This window comes from Agelaius tricolor, unplaced genomic scaffold (assembly GCF_023055355.1).
Source record: "Agelaius tricolor isolate 1412-34295 unplaced genomic scaffold, bAgeTri1.0.p SCAF_7, whole genome shotgun sequence".
NCBI classification, from domain to species: Eukaryota; Metazoa; Chordata; class Aves; order Passeriformes; family Icteridae; genus Agelaius; species Agelaius tricolor.
In genome coordinates, this window is record NW_027269267.1 from 42160169 (window position 1) to 42167724 (window position 7556).

Below are 7556 nucleotides of genomic sequence, written 5' to 3' on the forward strand. Positions count from 1 at the left end.
TTCACCAATGATTTTTTATAAGTTGTTGATGTTATATGAAACATATGGTTATCTAGTAATGAAAAGGTCATATAGATAAGTAATAGAAATGTGCAACAACACTTTAAAATATTTTATAAACAGCAGCAACTGTTTCATTTTAATTTCTATAAATTTTGCCATCTTTAGTAAAAGATTAATACTAAAGGTGTTCACTTAAGTATTCAGGAAAATAAAAAGAGGAGTTGAGCCTATCTACTCATGAGTGGTGCCTTATTCAAATTAACTTATTGAAGGGAACTGAAACCAAGTACACATCTTAGTTTACCATCCCAACCTGATTTGAAGAGGGAGTGGAGAATGGCTTTAATGTTGTTTATATCATGAATGTTTCTGCTGTACAGCCATTTCCTTCACTTCTCCTGCTGCTGTGAAGCGTCTGCACCTTAAAGACAAGGTCAGACAGACTCTGGAGAGGAAAGAGGGTAGCAGGGAAGGTGCTTTAGCTGTCCCCAGAAGTGTTTGTGTGATAACACCAACTAGAATGGCTGGGGCTAATGAAGGAGAAAGAGTTATTGTCAGTCTTGCTTTGGACAAACACTGGCAAGAGCTGGTCAAGAACTAGCATATCCAAGCTAAAGAATGCCAGCAAACACATCTATTAAAAGACTAAAGAGATAGTGTGGGTCTTCAGGATTGCTTTGAAAGGAACAAGCATTTTCAGATGGAAAGTGCTAAGAGTGGACAGTTCAGATGGAAGCCCAGTGCTGACGTTCTGCTGGCATTACAGAAAACACTTGGATGCACATGAGCCCATATCTTGGCCTGTCAGCCTGTCCCAATCCTCATGGCTCTACTGGCCATGCTGGGACTGTGTCTCCAGGGATCTGCCATCCTCTGCTGCAATTGATAGCAAGGCTAACTTTTTAGGTTGAAGCAAAAGTTTCTAACCTTTCCCCATCTATCTGAATTCATCTTAACTTTGATTCACCACGCAACCAACATGCTAACATGCACGGCATATAAGTGTACATTGGCTTAAAAATAAGCTACCATGTAATATTTTTTATTGCATTTTTAAGAATACAGTTGCAAAATGACCCAAGCCTTCCATTTTGCTCATACTTTATTACATAGAGAGCACCTTATTGTATAAGAAAATAATAAACTGTCGCAGACATCTTTTCACTAAGAATCCTTTCTTTAGGATTTTTCCTTCTGAGAAACTAAGAGGCCCCAGAGACAGAATGTAAACAATGGTTATCTGATGCTGTGGAATGCAACAGGTGGATCTTTGATTGGCCCATCTTGGATGTTTATAATTAATGGCCAATCAAGGACCGAGCTATCTCGGACAGAGTCCAAGAGAGCTGCCTTTGTTATCATTCTTTTCTATTCTATTCTTAGCTTAGCAAGCTTTGGAGAAAACCTGTCCTTTTTCTTTTTAGTATAGTTATAATGTAATATATATATATCATAAAATGTAATATATATATATCAAGCCTTCTGAACATGGAGTCAACATTCTCGTCTCTTCCCTCATCCAAGAACCCCTGTGAACACAGTCACAATAAACTTCCATAATTTCCTGTTTTGTGTGTATGCCTGTTTACCTGTACCTATGCCTAGCTTCAGAACTCATGGTAGGAGCAAAGAAGTTTCATGTAGCTAGAATTCTTGTCTGATGTGAATGCTTGTCAGATAGGTGGGAAGTTAAATCAAAACAGATTCAGCAAGCCGTACTCTTTGTGTCAACATCTGAATACATAGGAGATATATATGAGCTATGGAAAAACAGCACTATGATGTAAATACAGTGCAATAATGTTTTTCTGTTTTGTGCTTTTTAATGAAACCTGGAGAAGCTGAATAGCAGAATGAATTCAATCCTGAAAGCATTCTAAAAAGCAAGTATTCTATCCTTTTTTTTTTTTCACACCCGCATTCACTCTCAGTTCTTTTACAGAGTGAAGAACCAAAAAGAGTCTGTATTCACATAATATAATAAAAGCGTGCTGCTCTGTTATAACTGGAACTTACAGAGTGATAATGGAGATAGCTGCTGAATCATTAATATAGTCACAGGAGAGAATAAGACAATACTTTTGTAATTAAATTTATTTCAGGAGCAGCATGTTCTCTTAGATGCTGTTGATATGCTTTAAATCCTTTTCTGTATTTAAATGTCAAAAAAAAAAAAAAAAAAGAAGCAGCAAGTGTTGCATGGGAGTGTTAAAGAGGAAAAGGGAAAGTTTACATTCAAAATATATGTTTAGCCTGAAGTGTTAGAAAAGCTTCTACTCTGTGTACCCTCAAAGTTACACTATTGATTAAATTAGAATCAGTACATCCTCCTCAATAACCACTCAGTTATCACTGTAATATCATTCAAAAACTAATAAAGAGACATAATATCTTCAATTGTTAACTATAAGTAGTTTTTAAATGTTTAGAAAAGCGTGAAAATCATATTTTTTTTAAGGTGAGAAAAACGAGTGTTCAAAGGGAAAAGTATCTTTATGCTATTCCTCCCATATGTGTTCTAAGTTTTTCTATACTTAAAATCAGACTGATTATGTTCCTTACTAAGGTCAGTTCAAAGACTGCTGTTCTGATAGTCTTTCTGTGACTTAGTTTATTGATCACAGCATGGCAGTCTAATTTGAGAACTTATAGATATAATGATTATTTTAAATTCTACTTCCTGATTTTGGTCTAATCAGCACATTATCTGATTAAATAAGAAAGTAGCTGCAGATTAAAACTTCTAAATGAAGGTGTAGTCCTGTGAAAGAGGCATTTATGCAACTATTATGCTCAGTGGAGAATTAGGTAACACCCTCAAGGGAGCCTATGGGCACCTTTATACAAAGCACTTTAGTTACCTTCTCAGCTGCCAAAATTTCACATACCTGGAGTTATTTTTCTTGCTTCAAGGTCTGGCTTCCTGTATCTGGGCCAAAACCATGCAGATCTCCATTTGGTATTGTTCCTGGATATCCTTGGGAATGCATGGAAATGGATGCCCACCTCTGGGTAACTGAAAGGCTCATTTGTTTTGAGTAACACCTTTGTCAACACTGAACATTTTGATGTGGGGTGAAATTTTAGAAAATTATATAATTGTGTTGTACTGGCATGGCAGAGACATGCATGAGGCTCTTGGGCACTACATGGGACAGAAGGGAGATAGATGCTATTCCAAGGTAGCGACTGGAGATAGGCTAGGATAAGCTGGGACATTCAGACACTTCTAATCAGCACCATTTAGGCAACAGAATTAAATTCTGGTTCACTGGTTATATATAATGACATCTGGTTAGATATAATGACAGCTTCCACATCTAAAGAGCTCTTCAGTTTGCTATACAGATGCATATAGTTTTATTTAAGAAGACTTAAAAATAGCTGCTGGAAGTTATTACAAAGGACTTATGGAGGACCAATGCCTTTTTGGAGTAACAATTGGAAGCAGGCCGGTTACTATAAGCTTTAGTAGCTGTAAGATTCAATACTTATGTTTGGATAACTAAATTTGGCCCCTGCCTTACACACTGATATTAAAATGTGTACATCCTGAACTTCAAATCAGTAGGAATCATCTGAGAGTTCCTAAGGCATAATAAACATCTTCAAAGGACAAGACAGAGGACACATAGAAAGCCAGACCTTTCAAGAAAACTCCTGTTACATCCATGCAGAATAGCCCAAGACATCTCAAAGAACACTGGGTGTTTAAGTGCAGGAAGAGGAATCAAGTCATAGATGTTTATATCTGAAATATTATCATTCTAAGCACATAGAGCCATCTAAAGGAAATCTAAAATACATTAGTTGAATTATGCTTTTGTGAGCCTCATTCTCTCTTTTTACTTACAGGAAAACAAACTGCTTTGTCTTACATCTGCATATGTAAACATGGGTGAGATTAATCTTGTTCTCAGTGTGAATGAGACATCATTTGCAGAAATGATGCCAGGTTATGATTTGTTTCCACTCCTGTGGTTACTAGTTGCACTAGAAACTCCATGTAAGTAAATGTTGAGATAAATTACCAGTACATAAAACACTTCAGTAAAGGAATAAGGTTAACTATGGTCTTGCTGTGTTCTTGCAAGAAACGTGGTTTTATTTTTCAGCTGAGTTGTATCAGGACAATTCAGGACATTGAGGAAAAGACAGACCTTGAAGAGTTTAAGGAAAGAATGAAATGCATGCTCTCCTCAGAAAGGTAACAGGAACAGACATATTTGTGGGGAAAAAAGAGCAATAACCACGGAAAAACAATCATGCTGACTGCTAATTTTGAGAAAGGACAGGGAAGATATAAGATAATAAATGCATAGGAATACAGGGAATCAGTGCCCACTGATAAGGAGCAAGGACTGGATACTGTCATGTCTGAGGCAAAATTGTGTAGAGCTGTATTTGACAAGATCAACTTAGTAGCTAAATCCATGTAAGAAGAAACATTGAAGATTTAGTAACAGGAATATATGCTAATATATGGCATATATGTTAATATATGTATGGATGGCTTATATATTTTCTTTAGCTTTTCCTTTATTATAAAGCCTTCAGGCAAATTATTTGTGAAATGGACTTTCCAATCTTGAATGATCTTCTGCAGAAATGTACAATTTCAGTTTTCATTTTACATTTTTTTTGAAATAAATTTAGTTCTGCTGGTGAATTTCCCTGAGCTGAACATCCTTAATATTATTTCTGTAAAAGTTCTTATACAATATATTGACTAAGTTAAATGATTAGTTGTCTCCAATTACTTCAACTGCGCTTATGCTTTCTTTCTTTAGAAAAATCTATTAGAAATTATTACAAAGCGGCACTTGAATTTCTTTTCAGATGCAGTTTTTAATTTTAATACATTATGTTTCTTTTAAATATTCTTGAAAGGCTCTCTTGTTCTTTGTTTCATTTTTAATGAATTTTTGCAATTCATTATGATATATTGTAAAAAAGTTTTTGAGATATTTGAGAGTGTTATAAAATAAATGTTTAAAGTGAGACGTTTCAACAGAAGTGGAGGTTTGACTAGGCCTTAGAGAATTATAATGGGAAAATCATCGGAAATAGAATATACTGATGTGATACTGATATACACATCAGTGATCCTGGACTGAGAGAAAGAAAAACTTAAATTTTTCACAATTGCTGGTCCTTTATTCTTGTTTTACTCTTATGAATTCACATACAAAATAAAGCAACTCATGTATGAATGAATAGATATGCTTCCTGTATATAAGCTAATCCACTTAGAAAACTAAAGCATATAGGAAGAAAACAGTCCAAAAATATGTGTATGTCATTCAAGGACATCTTTCTTTCATCTTTTCATTCTAGAATGATGCACTGTTATCAAAGTCATTCTATGGGAATTTTATGCAGTATCTCAAAAAAGGTATTTTTAAGCTTTCTACTTCAGTTTCTATCCAATCATGTCAAGTCATTGAATGAATGAGGCACTGAGTTCATGGTGGGCACACTGCTACTGCAGTGCCATGCTGTGGAGCACAAGAGCTTGGAGAAGTTTGGAGCACCATTCTGTTAGCTTGGATGTAGTATCAGATTTATATAATGCCCTGACTTCCACCTTGGTGACAATTGGGTTAGCACGGGTCAAGACAACATCTGTCTGAAGACACATCCTAACACACAGCTTAGTAATACTGCCCAAACATCAGTCAAAACCCATTTCTATCGAAGCAGGGATGTCTAAAAAGGAAATTTTTTCTTCAGTTATGATGACTAAAATTTACTTCAAATATCATACCAGAAGCAAAATACAGGGAAAACCTCTTATTTATTTTACTATCAGGATTCTTGGAAATCCTAGCCATACTGTGCTGCAAGCTATAAACATGCACATGCTTTCATAGTCCCTGTGTACATCTCTTCATCCAGACCATGGAATAGGGACAGGGAACTCTCCATATTTTCCTCAGAAACAGGTTGCACACCAGTTCCTATCCCAGTAGAGGCTACAGCAGAATCAACCTAAGAATACCAAACTCATCTATTTCCTGTGATTATTTGTATTCTTGGTATTGTTGGTTTGTTTCAAATTATTTACTGAGTAGCCCAAAGGGGATTAACAATGGAGCACTAGATATATGTTTTCCTATGTTTCTAGTGACTGAAGAGCTCTATCTTTTTGGTGGTGCAGTAAATTGCATAAGGCTGTTTTAATAATAGGAGCCTGAAACGTAAGATACACAAAATTCTTCCTTCCATTCTCAGTAAATATATATTCAGAAAAAAAAACAAAAACAAGGAGACCAAAGCAGCAAACCCCTCCTCACCACATACTTAAATTATGTTTCTTTGTATCAGATTATATCTATAAAGAAATAACTTAATAAATAAATGTTCTGATACATTTGTCACTCACAGTAAGTGACTGATTAAACCCATTAAGGATCAACAGCATTGAAGTGATTGTATAGTTTCAGTCACCTCATGAGAGGGGAGAAAAAAGCCTCAGAAAGACTGTTTCTTTTCAAGGATTTGCTTTCTTCTATTGATTCTGATAAGGTATTTTTGCTCAATGTTTCAGCTTCTTTTAAGAGGTCTCAGGAATTAAGTACTTAAAAGATATTTCAATTTATTTCATACTACTATTATCTGGTGAATAAAGATCTTTCTTTACCGCAGTGCAAGAGAAATGAAAGCTCTTTAAGCCATTTTGAGTTTGTTTTCAAGCCATATAGTAACAGGACATTTTGCAGTCTACCAGGAGACAAACAATCTGCTCATATTCCCGATAAATGAACAGAGTGATCTTTAGGAACTCCTGGGTTACCATGGATACCATGTATTCCAAGTCACATTGTTTCTGAATTAAAAATCAGTTTTCAAAACTGTTAAACATAACAGAAGCATGCATTTTTTCCTTTGGTTTGTTATATTTTTCTCTTTTGTTTCTGCCATAAAAGGCATAGTAATACTAAAGGTAGGGAAAAAAAAATGCTACTCACCGGCAGTCATTTACAACTTGGATCTTCATCAGTTGAGCTGTCTTCTTTAGTTGCTGAGTGATAATGATTTCATTTTATGCAATTTTACTTTGGACTACTAAAGGTTACTATGGAAACCTCAACTCTTTTCCCCTCTTCACATTCTTTGAACAGGTAGTAAGTCTCGCTATGTGGGGGAAGTGGCACTGAAACATTTCTTGAAAATCAGCTCCAAATTGCTTTTGCCATTCATAAGGCAATGTGAAACTAAGATTTTTCAGACAGTCTGGTAGAAGAACAAAATATTTTAAAAAAACAGAAAAAGTTTGAATCTCTAATATCTGCCAAACTTCTGGTTTTTGACTCACTGAAATGTCATTTTTTGCTTGATTATAATGGTGAATATAAATGATTCCAGCATTAATCAACATAATAAAGTGGTTCAGGATTTATTCTCACATGGTTGCTCTTGTTTTCAGTTTTTTTTTTAATTTTTCAACCTCTGAAAAAGCCTTTTTATTTTCTTTTGATTCCTCATGTTAAATTAATTGTTAAAACACAAACAATGGATACATTTAGATAGTTTCAGCACCTCCAATTTAC

At 35.1% G+C, this 7556-nt stretch overlaps 1 long non-coding RNA gene across 2 annotated transcripts in view; it reads right to left on the reverse strand.

Moving 5' to 3' along the window:
- The window catches only part of LOC139591848 (uncharacterized), a 100767-nt gene extending 93416 nt beyond the window's left edge, over nt 1-7351 (reverse strand). For both annotated transcript variants that reach the window (XR_011679779.1, XR_011679780.1), the window contains exon 1: nt 6975-7351. This is a non-coding gene — a long non-coding RNA (uncharacterized lncRNA). The remainder of the gene's footprint in view (nt 1-6974) is intronic.
- Between the last annotated feature and the right edge of the window lie 205 nt (nt 7352-7556).